The sequence below is a fragment of the Panthera tigris genome, chromosome D2, assembly GCF_018350195.1.
Source record: "Panthera tigris isolate Pti1 chromosome D2, P.tigris_Pti1_mat1.1, whole genome shotgun sequence".
Classification (NCBI taxonomy): domain Eukaryota; kingdom Metazoa; phylum Chordata; class Mammalia; order Carnivora; family Felidae; genus Panthera; species Panthera tigris.
In genome coordinates, this window is record NC_056670.1 from 85,797,045 (window position 1) to 85,812,026 (window position 14,982).

Below are 14,982 nucleotides of genomic sequence, written 5' to 3' on the forward strand. Positions count from 1 at the left end.
GACTGAGGTTTCATTAAACAGTAATAAGTGGCGCTTCCCTAGCAACAGCCAGCCCCTCAAGGTCCTGGAAACCTTGCTTCCAATATTCCTTAGGGACTTACTCTATCCCTGACCCCTTCGAACCTGAGGGGATATAATGAGTCACCTGTCACGACCCCAGGGCAGCTCTTCCTGCCCACGGGTGGGTCCTGTCCCCGTGCTTTAATAAGATCACCTTTTTGCACCAAAGACGTCTTCAGGGATTCTTTCTTGGCCGCCGGCTCCACAGCCCCACAATACCCCCAAACCTCGTCACTGGCATGTGGAGAGAGACCCAAAGACATCCAGAACTCAGTGCGGGACACAGGGGGCTTGTGAAGAGATGTGACATTTAGTCCCCCTCAGACCTGATGACAAAACAGATTCCCAACACAACACAGACAGGCGTGTGCACACACACTGAACCCACAAGAGCTCTAAACAACGGGTGACAGTGAATTCATTTGTAATTCTACAGCAAGACAGACAAATCCAGAAACCACAGAGGCATCAGTTCAATCATATGCAAGATGACAAAACTTCTGTAGAGAGAAAAAATAAACACTTTAAATCAAAATACTACCAACTGTGAAAGAGTATTTGCAAAAAATATGACAAGGGGGGCTCATTTCCTCCCATCACAGTGAACCTGTAAGATCTGTGAGAAACCCAACTGGACAGGAAAAGAAGCGGGGGCCCCACAGGCAGGTCAGAATGCAACCGTGTCCCCCCTGCACCTCAGCGTAAAGATGTCCACGGACAACACAGAGACCCCATTCTGACCTGTCACAGTGAAAGGTCTGGTTCTGCCTCGTGCTGTTCGCGCTCCTGGTGGGGGTGGGGAGGCCCAGCCCTCACAGGAGCTGCTTGGAGTGGGGTGTCGGGGCACACCCCCTCTTTCGGGCAACAAAGCCACTGCCGTAGGGTCCATCAAGGTCTGTGGGCAGTGCATGCGCAACTACAAAACCCAAGTCGCCTGAACGACCCAGGCGCCACAGCCAGTGGTGGTCGCGTGGCTCCGTCACAGCTGTGACGCGAACTTCGTGTGGATGCTGAAAACCAGGCAGATTTCTGTGCTGATAAGACAAGCGCGAGGTTTTCATAAAAGTGCGGAGAACCTGCGGATGGAGGCTCCTTCTGGGTAAACGCACCTCTCGACGCGGGGGGCCCGTGTGTGCAGACACCAGCCCGCGAGTGACCCAGGGGCTTCCCCTCCCCTCCCTGCCCCTCTGCGCGGCTCTCCCGCTCACACCCTGCACGTGAGGTACTTTCTCAGGCCAACAGGGATTATCTGGGTCTCAGATGATTTCTTTACGCCTCTCTGTTTATCAAAAACAACAAGCCCTGTTGCACATGCTGCCCCCCCCACCCCCCACTGGACGAGAGAAGTCCATTCTGCCTGCTCTGACAGCCCGGCATGGGGCCCTCGCTCAGGGGGACCAGCTCGGTGGGAACCAGAACCTAGAACCAGTTCTGGGGACTCAGGAGCCCTCAGATCCAGGCAAGGGAGCACATGTCAGGCGGGGCTGCTCCTGCGTGAGTCTCAGGCCGGCTCCAGGGGAAGCCTCTGTCCTTCCGTCCGTCTGTCCGCAGCGCGGTGGAGGGGAGGGGCTGTGCTCTGCACCCAGGCTCGCGCAGCACCAGGACTCGTGGGCAGGCCAGGCTCTAAACTGCGCAGCCGGCCGCCGCACCGTGCTCGGCAAGAGCTCGGGCCACGCTGGAAACGCCACGGGACTTCAGAGGCGCCGATGACCGTGGCACCCGCAGGTTTTGCGGAACCACCTGCCACAGAAAAAAGTGGACTTCCGTGGCCCCTCCGTGGGCCACGCAACCCCGGCAGAGCCACAGTGCTGGCCAGGCAGTCCCCCAGGCGTCAGCAACGTTGGCCCCAGATGCACACAGCACGGTGTGTTCTCTGTGGTGGCTCTGTGAGGCCTCCTTCCAGGGCTGGGCACCAGCCACCCCGTTGGTGTCTCCTATCCGTGAACCATGTTGCCAGCATCACTCCCGGCCCTTGGCTTCGTCGGGGAAGCCCCCACTTAAGGAAAGAAACAGGAGAGTCAAGGACAGTGAGGCAAATGCAGCAAAGGGCATTCTGATCTCTCGGCTGCCCTCGTGGGACCGGGGCCATCAGTTAAACGTCTTGGCCACCTACTGCCACTCCTGCTCGGAGCTCGGCCAGCAGAGGAGATTCTCCACATCCTGTTTACACCAGAGGGAAGGGAGGGCATGGAGCCCCGGGGGAAGGCTCCGGATGGTAAAGCCACAACTCAGCGTGTCCACGACAGGAGGCAGGCCCTTGTCAGCCCTTCAGAGGCTAGGGCCTGAGTCCTCTGCTCCCCCACAAAGGGCCACCGCCAATGTGGACAGCCCACGTGCACCAGGTGCAGGCGTCCCAGGGATGGTGTGGGGTCGGCAGGGTGAGGCACAACCTGTGGTCAGCTGACGACCCGGGGACCCGGCTGCACTTGCCATCTGGCCAGAGTCTGCTGCTCTGTCTGGAAACCACTGGAAGCAGCTCTGGAAAGGCCCTGGTTCCCTGTGCTCAGCAGCGAGTGGCACGCGGCTGGCAGCTTCAGGGGCAAGGGCAGGTGGTGTTTCCTTGCCGTGTGACCAGGACACCCATTCACCTGGGCTGCAGGCCATGGCCTGAGGCCCGACACAGGGGGGCCGCTGTGCTCACTGGGCGCAGAGGAAGAGGACGAGGGAGCAGTTTGCTCCCTGGAGCAGATCTGGGTGGCATCTTTGGGAGGACAGTCTCCTCGGCAGCTGCAGAAGCAGGGAGCCTCTGGCCGGCTCTCTTGGTCCCAGCGCCTGCCGCAGAGCCGAGGGCCCGGGAGGGGAGAGGGGGATGTAGACAGAGGCTGCCATGGAGATGACCCAGCGCCACAGCGAGCGGGGTAAGCCGATGACGCCTGCTCTGCATGGAAGCCACCAGCTGTCGCCTCCCACCCCTTCGCCCCCATGGGCCCAGATGGCTCCCACTTCTCCCCACACAGTCCCAGGCTGTCTCCGCAGGTCCAGCCCAGACCCCGCACCCCCATTCAAAGGCCAAGGGTCCCGAGTGCCAGAGGTAACAGGGAGACAGGGACAGACGAACACGCACGCACAGCACACAGCCAGCGCCCAAAGGGCCAGATTCTCCAAATTCTGGGACTTGCTGCTGAGGCCTTTGCAGGCCGACTGAGGAGAAGCATCCTATAGGCACGTAGCCTTTAAGAGGAGACAAGGACCAGACAAGGCCCAAGACCACCCAGACCGCACGCACGGGCTTGCCAGGCTGCAGGGGTAACCCAGGAGCATGGCCTTGCAGATCAGGAGGCAGTGGCTCACAGTGGAGAACACGGGAAGAGGCAGAGGCAAAGCCATCCCACGCAGACACCACGCTGACCACACGGGCCCTTTGCATCCAGATCAACAGTGCATGGCTGCAGCGCTGGGCCCAGCAGACAAAGACCAGGGACAAATTCAGTACAGTCACAGGGCTAAGGTGCTGGGGTGTGCAGTGAAAAAGATTCCTCTCCCTTTATTTTCTAACACGTGGAAATTGTTAAACAATTGATAAACAATTAATAGATGGAGAAAAAGGAAAAACAGAAAAAATAGTGCACCTGTAGATTCAAACGCAAACATATATACAATTATATTAAAGTAAGTGGATTAATATTCTAACTAAATGGCTGACGTTTTCAGACTGGATTTTAAAAAAGCAAAACTTAATGACGTGTTATTTATAAAAGAACTACTTCTTAAAGATATAGATGGCGTAAATGTCAAAGGGTGTAAAATGATATATCGTGCAAATATCAATCAAAAGAAAGCCACATGGTCTCATATATGTCAAAGTGGACTTTAAGCCAAGGACTGTTATCGGTGACAAAGAGAGATAGTTCCTAACGACCACAGGACCACGCCATCAAACAGACACGACAGTGCCAGCCATGCACACACCCACCCAGCAACAAAACCAGACAGAACGACAGGAAGACACAGACCAACTGACAGGGTTGGAGGTTTTCTTCTCTTGGTCACAGAGGAGACACAAAACACCGCTACCAGGAATGACAGGGGAGGCATCACTACAGACATTAGGAGAATGACAACTTTATGCCAATGAAGTCACTAGCTTAGCTGAAATGGGCAGATTCCAGTCCTTGAATGGGAATCCAAAACTAACATGGGAAGAAATGGAAAATGCAAATATGCCGTATCTATTAAAGAAATTGAGTTTGTAATTAAAATCTTCCCACAAGGAAAACTCTAGGCTCAAATGGCTTCGCCAATGCACTCTAGCAAACCCTTGAGGAAGTCATGCAAACTTGTTCAGAAAACAGAAGGGGAGAGAACACCTATAACCCATTTTCTGAGACCAGCATAAACCTGATACCAGAACCGGACAAGGACATTGCAAGAAAAGAAAATCTAGGACAATATCCCTAATAAGCATGGAGATAAGAATTACTGAAGAAATATTAGCAAATTGGGTTCAATGATAGATAAAATCCAACCTAGTGGTGCAAGGCTGGGATACTATTCAAAAGACAATGTCATTTACCACATTGGCAGAATAAAAGAGGGAAATCATGTGATCACCTCCACAGGAATAGGAAAAGCACTTGACAAAATTCAACATCATTAATGACTTAAAAGCAAAAATCTCACCACACTAGGAGGAGAAACTTCCTCAACCTGAGAAGGGCATCTTTGAAAAAGCCCAGCTGACACTGTGCTTAATGGTGAAATACTGAACCCCTTCCCCTAAGACCAGGAGAAAGGCCAGGGTGCCTGCTCTCCCACTTCTGTTCAACTCTGTGCTGGGATCCTAGACAGTGTGCTAAGGCATAAAGTTCTAAATGGAAGAAATAAAATTGTCTTTGTTCACAGATGCCGTGATCGTGACATACAAGGTTTTAGGGATACAGTTGATGTGCAACATTTTTTAAATTGTATTTGTTTTTTGTTTGTTTGCTTTTTTAGAAAAAACACAGGACTACTGCTCCCATTACAAAGGGTAGGTCTTTGCAGGATGAAGGAGGGAATTCTGAGGGTGAGAAGGAGGCCCCTACTTGTCAGGGATGAGTGGGTTCCACAGGACTATGATGACTCAGGCCCTGCGCAGGAACTTCTTGGAGATGTAGTAGTCCTTGTCGACCGGGGTGGATTTCTTGCCCTAATGCTCTTGGGGACCTCGGTCCACATCTCCTCCAGCACCGCGTCGCTGTCCCTGTCGAAGGGCGTTCCTACGGCCTGGGGGCTTCTTGTCATTGTGGCCACTGATGAGCACTTGGGTGTTGTTCTTGACGGACTGTGAGTACAGTGAGTGGACCCGGGTTAAACTCTTCCTCGTCCCGCTTCTGCGGCTCCTCCAGGGTCACCTCACTCTTGGGTTTGTTGAGGACACTCATAGTGGTAGTGGCTGTGCTCCTAGGTCAGTGCTGACTCCTCTGCATTGCTTCTGCCTCTCACAACTTATTAAGTATTAAATATGGAGAGAAAATTGAACAAAACTTGTGCAACCCCTGCACTGAAACTATGGAACGAGACAGAAAGTAAAGACCGGAACGGACAGCATGATTTGCTATATTCATGGATTCGAAGACTCAAATTTTAAGAGGCCCACTCTCTCTGCATCAATCAATAATTTCAACGCAATGCCAATCAGTATCTCGGCCAGCATCTTTTAGGAATTGACAAACTGATTCTAACATATACATGGAAAGGCAAAGAATCTAGAATAGTGAAAACAATTTTGAAAAAGAAGACCAAAGTTGCAGGGCAAACACATCTGCTTTCAAGATGTATTATAAAGCTATAATAATCAATATGGTACAGTATTGGTGTAAAAGATAAAACAGACATCCCTATTGCAAAAGAAGGAGGAGGAGAAGGAGGAAGAGGGGAAAGGGGGAAGAGCAGAGAGAGGGACGGAGAGAGGAAGAAAGACAAGAAGGAAGGAAGGAAAGAAGGGAGGGGGGAACCTTGGCCCTTACTTCATATTAACACAAAAATCAACTTGAAATGGAACTTTAAAATTAACAGCTAAAACTATAAAAGTTGTAGAAGAAAATAAAGGATAAAATCTTTGTGATCCTGAGTTGGGCAAATATTTCCTAGAAAGGACAAGAAAGGAACAAACCATAGAGGAAGAAATTTTTACTTCATCAAATTTTGACTTATTTTCCAGAATCCCCTTTAAGACCCAAATTGGAATCAGATATACAGAACTGGCTCCTATAAACCAGCACACAATTGGATTAGCCATAGGGGATGGGGGAAACTTTCTGGGATGAAAGAAATATCCCACACTTGACAGCAGTGGTGCTTACAAAACTGTATACATTTGTCAAAAGTCATTGAATCGCACCCTTTAAAATGATAAATTTTACTTTATGTAAATTACAATTCAGTAAACTGAATTCAAAAATTAACTGCTGGGGCACCTGGGTGACTACACCCACTCTTGACCTCAGCTCAGGTCTTGATCTCAGGGTCGTGAGTTCAAGCCCTGTGTTGGGCTCTGCCCTGGGCATGAAGGCTACTTAAAGTTTTTTAAAATTATATCTCTATGTAGTAGTAATTAAAAACCTAAAAATAAAACTATAAAAAAATTAGGCCCCTTATGATAGCATCAAATAAACAAAATGCTTGGAAATAAAATTAATGAAAGATGCACAAGACCTGCATACTGGAAACTCCAACCCATTCCTAAACAAGAAATAAATAAATGGTGACATATACCATGTTCATGGATTAGAGGGCTCAATATTATTAAGATACCCATTTTATCTAAAATTGATATACAGATATAACATAACCTCAACAAAATCTCGGCAGACTTTTTTGTAGATTGGACTCAAAATTTATACGGAAATACAAAGGCTATAGAATTGCCAAAACAATTTTGGTAAATGAACAAAGCTGGAAGACGTACACTATCTCTTTTCAAGATTTACCATAAAGCTGTAACAATGAAGAGAGTGTATCACTGGTATAAAGAAAGACAAAGACAGATCCCAAAACAGACTCACACATGCAGATCAAATGACTTTTGACAAAGGTACCAAAGTTATCCAATGAGGAAAACAAAGTCTTTTCAAGGGATGGTGCCAGAATAATTGGGTATCCACATGGGAAAAACCAACTCCCTACCTCATGCTCTGCACAAAAATGGGTCAGAAATTGGCCCTAGACCTAAACTTGACTCGAAGGTAGACAAAAATTTCAGACAAGACAGAGAAATCACCAACCAGAAGGGAATGACTGCTCATCTAAAAAGAACATTGAGGGGAAGAACAGGCCAACCACAGATGGGGAGAAAATATCACAACACATCCGTCCATCAAAAGACCTGAATCCAGAATGTCTAAAGAACTCCTTTTAGAGAGCTCAGTATTCATACAGAACTCAGTGTTAACAACGCGCACACTCACACACCAAACAGGCAAAAGACTTAAACAGACCCTTCACACAGTAAGCTGTACAAATGACCAATCAGCAGATGAAAAAGTCATCAATACCATGAGTCATCAGGGGAATGCAAATGTTCCCAACACCAAAATTTCTCTTTGTTCATCATTTTTGGAACACTCATCGTCTGCCAATGTAAGAAGCATAATTTTCTTGATAATTGTATAGTTCTCCATGACGATTAGATTTGGCCGTGCCTACTGGAGAGATCCTGCCGAGCCTCTAAGACACCAGCCGGCCGCCCTGCGGGCCAGCAGATGCCTTTAACCCAGACCCCACGAGCACCCCCAGGGGTCCGGCCAGAAAGGAGAGCAAGTCTGGGCCACGACTGCCCCTGCACAGTCCAGAACATTCCCTGAAGGTAGACCTGGCGTGTGTGACACCCATCGGGTCAGAAAGACTCCAGCTGGGGTTGGTCTGAGCACTTCCGGGTCAACTCGCACATTCCCTCCTTCCGCTCAGTCGACTTAAATGCAACAAGCAAGGCCCTGGGAGCCCCCGGTAAATACAGTGTGGTCCTGCCCTCGCGGCATCGCGGGCACTGGAGAAAGATGCACATTCCTGTGACAGGAGACTCCTGGAGAGGGTCTCTGTCTACTGTGCAGGCTTGCGTGCACATGCACACGCACGCGCACGCACAGACCCGCAGCACACGCAAGAACACCGTCTCCAAACAGAAAGCTGCTTTTCTTGGGCCATCCGTGCTGCTGTCTGTGAGTCTGGCTTCCACGAGCCCCCAGGAAATCGAAAGCCCCCTGAGTCCTCGACCCAAGGCCGTGGCCATGTCCTGTGTGCTGTGCCCCGAGGCTCTGAGGCCCAGGCTGCTGGCGGGCTGACCCAGGGTCTGGGAGCTGAGGCACCACCAGTCAGAGGGCGCCGCACCACCAGCTCCCACCTCACTACTCGCGTGGAGGACGGCCCTCTTTGCCGTAGGGCTGCCGTCCACTCACCAAGGGGATGTCAACGGCACCTTCACTGGAAACGGAGACACTGCAAGATTGTGTAATTAACAGAGCCTTTCGGGACGTTTCAATTAACTCAGTCTGCAGATGAGCAAACTCCTGTTCTCTGGAGCACCGAGATTTTTTAATTAAAAGGAATTTGAGATAATTTTGTAAAGGTTTCTTGGATTCCACTGGACACGCCCACAAGGGTCTTGTGGCCCCGCCTTGTTCCAGGTGACCACGGTCCCCTCGGCTTTCTTGGCCTGCAATGCCCTCCCTCCAAGACTGCACACGTGGGCCCGAAGATGCGCATCATCCCAGCAAGAGGGTGGGCTCAACTTTCCGAGGACTGAGGAGCCCTGTCGGCCCCGGAAGTGATAAGCCCACAGGTGAGCTGGGCTGCACAAACCTTAACTTCCCGGCCCCAAGACACAGCTCTGCCACCCTGCGCACGGCCATGGGGACGCTCAGCCTGCGGACTGGGGGTGCGGTCAGCACGGGCTCTGCGTCCACCTGTGCGCACAGGACAGCCTTTCCTAACCTCATGTCCCAGCGAGACAGACATGGGCCCTGGCAGGCAGGCGGGGGGAGGGTCCCCCAACACTGGGCCTCTCTCAAGATCCAAGGCTCCCTCTGCAGGGGTCCAGGGGGCCCCGTCGAGACAAAGCATCTCCTGGGCCCCAGACCACTCCAGCTGCTTCCTAAAGACACAGGAGCCAGAACATTGGGCAGCAGCCCACGAAGGCTGCTACCGCGAAGTCCAGCAGCACCATGCACGGCACCCCCTCCACGGGCAGGAGGTGCCCACACGGAGTGGACAGCTAAGGCGAGCACAGCCCAGGACACTTGTCAGCCAAGCAGGGGCCGCTCCCACACACTCCCACACACACAGGCATAAATATATCCTTATATACTCTCTCTCTCTCTCTCTCTCTCTCTCTCACACACACACACACACACACACACACACACACACACACACACACTGCCAGGCCCATGGGCAGGGACTCCCAGAGACGCTTTGGAAGGGACACCAACTCCCCCAGACCCTCAGCCACGCCTCAACTGCATTTCCCAGCCAGTGGTCACAGGAAACTCAAGGCTCAGTGCTCCCAATGGCTAGCACTGTGGTTCTCAGCAGGGGGCAGTTACCCCCTGGGGACACGTGGCAATGCCTGGATGTATGACTGACTGTCACAAATGTGGGGGGGGGGGGGGTTGCTGCTGGCACCAGTGGGCAGAGGCCAGGGATGCTGCTAACATCCTGTAGTGCAAGGAACCGCGCCCCTCCCCCTCCAAGAACGACCCGGCCCGGATGTCCACGCTGCAGAGCCTGCCTGGCTTAGAGCTGGCCCCTGCTCCACCCTGCACAGGGCAGCCCCCGCCGGCTTGGCCTGTGGAAGTCCAGGGGACCCTGTGGTCAGAGCTGTACCCAGCTGAGGCCCCAAAGCCGCCCTGCACACCAGTGACCGCCCCAGAAGGCACGGGGACCCTGTGCGGAGGGAGGCGGCTGTGGCCCCCGACACGAGGCACACACCTGCTCACCAGCCGGGTTCTCAGCTCCTGTCAGATGTGCGTTTCATAAGCAGCCCACACGCAGCCTCTCCAACCCAATTCGAGGAAAGGGCTTTTGGGACAGCAGCACCCGCATCTGCCCAAATTCATCCATCACGTTCAGCCGAAGGCAAGTGCAGCCAGTCTCCTGTGTCTCCAGCAGCCGGGACAGCCACTCCCACCCCTGTGCCCCATTCCCCGTCCCCTGCAGGCCCTGCCCTGACTTCTCCTAAAGCCCAGTGTCCTGAGCCTGTTTGTCCAAGTGACCAGGCAGCTTCACCTAACTTCTCTGACGGCCTGGAACAGAACACACGCCCCCGGAGAAAAGGGAACAGAGTCATCCAGAACCGAAGCCAGGGTCTGGCCGTCCAGAGGGCTCTGCTGCTGCCAGCTGGGGACGGGGGAGGGCAGGGGCAGGGCCAGAGGGCCCGGACTGCCACGACAGGGCACTGAGTGGGCAGGAGCCATGCCGGACGCACGGGCTGGTTACACCTGGCCCCAAGGAGGGCTCGGGCCTGGGGGCACCAGAACTCGGTTCTGAAGGGGCCGAATCTGAGAGTGTGAGACACATCAGTGGTAGTGTCGAGTCAGAGACTGGACAGAAAAGTCCGCAACGTGGGAGGCAGGTCCCGGCTGGAGATATAAATTTGGGAGTCGGCATATGGATGACATTTGAAGCCGTGAGGCGGCCGACGTGTGAGTGTAGTGACGCACAGTGGGGAGAGAAGGACAGGCCGAGGGGCCGAGGAGAAGCCAGTGGCGGCACCCTGGGAGCCACAGGGAGGGAGCGACTCTGGGCGGCTCCACGGTGCCAGGTGCTGCCACGGGTGGAGGACGAGCAGGGCCGGGGCTGGACATCACTGGCAGCCACGTGGAGGGGACCTTCCCCCGGGCGCAGGGCCGCGGGTTCCCGGGGGCAGAGAGGCAGGGACGAAGAGCCCCTGATGAGTTTTGCTGGAGACGGGGAGCAGCGCACATGCAACGCCTACAGGACGCCTGCACCACGAGGGCCCTGGGGACACAGAATCACGTGGCTCCACCCTGGCCACCCTCAGGAGCCGGTGACGCAACCCGTCAACACGCGTGAAACCTGAGCTGAGCTCAACGCAGGGCTCGGCTGAACCCGGGGGGCCCGGGAGCTCCACCCGCCCGTCTCCGCTGCCGCCGTGGACGGCTCTTCCCGCCCCCACAGAGCCTCTGAGACATCCTGGGGCAGGGACATTCTGTCAGGCCTACACCTAGGAACACATCCTGGGTTGCAGGGTCACTGCCCCCCAGCCGAGGGCCAGTAGGAGCCATCTGAGGCTGGACACTTCTGGCACGACGGGGGCCCCGGGCCGTCTCAGCCGGAGGGTATTTGCGAGAAGGGCCGGGGAGGTTTGGGTTCAGTGCGGCGGCACGGGGGCGTAGGGGGCAGCGGCCCGGACACTGTCAGGGTGCTTGGACAGCTTTAGGGCTGGGCATCCTCGTAGCTCGTCCACAGAAGGTGGGGGGTAAAGAGCTGTGACTGGCAGAGCCGGGCAGGGGGAGTCTGGCCATTTGGGCTTGGACAACACTCGTGATGTGCCACGGAGGGCTCTTGTCTCTGTCTTGGCCCATCACGGTCGGACGTGGGTGTTCTGTGATATCGTTTACGTGCGACACAAGAGCGCCGGGGCCCGGCCGCATGCCAGGCCAGCTCCAGACGTGAAGGCTGGGCTCTCTCTGCCACGTCCCGCCGAGCAGCTTCTGAAGTGGTTGTGTGAATTCACACTCCCTCTGCCCGGGGCGTACAGAGCAGGTGTACATGGCAGATACTCAGCTCGCTGAAGGAGGTGACGGGCACACACCAGAGCCCGTGCTTCAGAGAGACGGTCCTTTCCCAGGAACAGAGAGCACCCCCGGCACTGTCCCCTCCCCGACAGGAAGACCCGGGCTCCCTGGAGAGCTGACTGATTCCAGCACCGGGCCAGGGGACAAACCTTGTGGGGCCAGAAAGGAAGGGCTCAAAAGGCTGCAGGAACAAGAGAAGGGCGACGGGGCGTGCCAGGGGCACGGGAGCCAGCCAAAGGCCAGGCCAGAGCTACAGCAACAGAAGTGACAACGAAGTCACACTGGATTATAACCCAAGTGCCCCACTAACACCCTTGCGTCCACACTAATACACGTGAATGACCCAACAACCACACAAATGGGGAGGAGAGACAAATCTGTGCAGAACGTAGACGCCTCCCCCTCCAGGATGGGGGCCTGACACCCACCCCCTAAGCGTGGGTGGTGCGTGGGGACTGCCGACAGGACAGTCCCTGACGGCGGACGCTCCTGAGTAGGAGGCCGCAGCCACGGGGACAAGGTCAGAGCCCCGCTGGGCTCGTCCCACAGACCCATAACCCAGTGGGACCCCGACATGCTACAAAACACCTGACCAGCTCTCCTCAAAACCACCGAGGTCATCAAAAACCAGGAAAGGTTGAGAAACTGTCGTGGCCCAAGAAATGTAAAGAAAGACACGTCACGTGGAACCACGGAACAGGAGAATATCAAGTACAGACGGGAAACCTGAATCAACTATGGGCCTCCGTTACTCAGTTGTGACTGTTAATTCCACGTGTCAACTCGATTGGCCACGGGCGCCCAGATCACACACTCTGGGCGTGTCCGGCGGGTCTGGGCGTGTTTCGGGTGATGCCAGCACTGCAGTCCGTGGATTCAGTAAAGCCGACCCCCACCCCAGCGAGTGTGGACATCGACCAATCCACCGAGGCCCTGATGGGGGAAGGGTGGACTCTCCCTTTGTTCCTGCCTCACCTTCCGGGACGGCTCGTGTCACGTTCTGCCCTCGGACTGGGAGCTGCCCACGGACGCGGACTCAGTTCCCGGGGTCAGCCGGCCCACGGCTGACTGTATCCTGCTTGGGCTGCGTAACTGTGCAAGCCCCCGGTCTAAATAAATCCCCCAGTACACACACACACACCCCCGCATGCACGTGCACACACGCACACACCACACTCCCGTTCTGCAAGGGCACCCCCCCCCCCGACAGCCCTGACTACTATGGGGTCAGGTCACGGTGGGCTCACCAGGTGTGGCTGTCTGACCCTCCACCCCAACACAAGACACTGATGTTCGTGGAAACCCGTGGTGACGGTTCGTCGCACTGCCTTCAGACTGTGCTGCAAATCTACAATATTCTCTCTCTCTCTCTCTTTTTTTCTTAAAGTAGGCGTCACGCCCCTGAGATCAAGACCTAAGCTGAGATCAGGAGTTGGACGCTCAACCCACTGAGCCACTCAGGGGCCCCTAAAATACTCCAAGTTTACAAGAAAAAAGTTTTGAAAAAGTAACACACGCTTCATATGGATCCAAGCATGGATTGGAAGGCGATACGGAAAACTGCAGGTGGTTGTTATATTAGTGCTGAGGTTACATAAGACGCTGAATTTCTTAATATTTTTTCTTGTCACTTTTTGTTATATAATAAGAAGCTATAAAGTTAAAAAAAAAAAAAAAAAAAAGGAGCGTCCTGGCAACAGCGTCTGGTGGCTACACGAGCAGCCACGTAATTTGTCACACAAACCAGGACACGTCTGAGAGGGACAGGGAGGCCGTTAATCACTACGCCCGACCAACCAGCAGGAACCGGAGTCGTGCGGGGTACAGGGTCGTAGCTGCGTCCTCCCTAAATCCCTGCGCATCGTGGCCCCAGAGCAGAGCCGGGTCAGCGGGGAGGCTTTGTCAGAGGCACCGAGACGTGACATTGGTGTCCGGGGCCCTTCTCAACCTTCTCGACCCTGTGAGCCCGCACAGCCAGCCCACCCATGGCCGACCACGCACTCTTGCCCGAAGCACCCTACAGGGGTGGGGGGAGGGCCACCCCAGGTTTTCCAGCTGCTGAATGTGCCACGGGGCCCCCAGCCCAGGCATGAACTGCTCGCGCACGTGTGGACGGGGACCCCCTCTCTTTGTGGCTTCCTTCCTGTTTCCCTGTCCCCCACCCTCCCAGTCATGTGCTAATTTTGCAAAGCATCCTTTCTGCCGAGGAGCTAAAATACAATTTCAGAAACACACGTCGACCTTGATTCTAGAAGAAAAGGAGAAAACAAAAGAACTGGGGACGAAGGAGAGACACGACCCGGGACAGCCCAGGTGGGTCCCCTGGACCCAGGGTCCCTGTGAGCTTCCCGGAAAAGTCCCCAGGGCCAGGTGGGTCACAGGCGCTGGCAGGTGCACAGCCCGCAGGCTGCCTGGGCTCCATTCTTCACACTCAGGAGGCGCTCGCTTCCCCTCTTTCTTCCTGTTTGTTTCCGATACGGACGGCACTTCCCCGGAGGCTGAGTTTCGAGGCAGAGAACCGAATTCCGCGAGTGTCCCAGGGATTCCCGGGGCTCTGACACAGCGACCGCTCTGCTGGGTGGTGCTGGGTCCTCTTGCCACACTGGCACCCTGCGTGGCCCCGGGGCCGAGGTGGCCAAGAGGGCGCTCACACAACCCCGGGAAGGCAGGCCTCTTCCCGAGGTGGCCGTGGGCAGACACACGGAGGGGCTTCCGGCTCGTCCCTGCCGGCCACCCCCGTGTGCGTGCTCTCTCTTGAGCCTGAGCGGGACCTGCTCCAGCCATGCAATGTGGCGGAGGGACAGGGTGCCCGTCCACACCCACCGCGTGCCTCAGCCCCCGTGCGCTGGGCTCCATCGGCCTCGGCGCTCTCGGGAGGAAGTCCCACTCCCCCACGGCAGACACCTGCGGACACGGAGGAGCCCCGAGACCACGGACGATAGGCCCACGCAGCCGCTGATGATCCCTTCAAAGGGTGGGGCCCGATTCCCTCCCCTTGAGTGTGGGCTAGACACGGTGACCCACTTCTGGCAAGTGGCCTAAGGCGCCAGGGACAGCATGTGACTTCGGAGTGTGGCTTGCTCCTCTCTCCCGGCTCGCGGAGAGGCTGGCCGCCGTGGCGTGAGGCCACGCAAGCAGCCCCACGGAGAGGCCCACGCGGTGAGGGGCTGGCGCGGGAGCAGGGTCC

The 14,982-nt window shown here is 55.1% G+C and overlaps 1 protein-coding gene and 1 pseudogene across 8 annotated transcripts in view; both read right to left on the reverse strand.

The window, feature by feature from the left end:
• Positions 1-14,982, reverse strand: part of STK32C (serine/threonine kinase 32C) — a 97,365-nt gene that overhangs the window by 54,810 nt on the left and 27,573 nt on the right. The window lies entirely within an intron of this gene.
• On the reverse strand, positions 5,033-5,562 carry LOC107179401 (annotated as a pseudogene).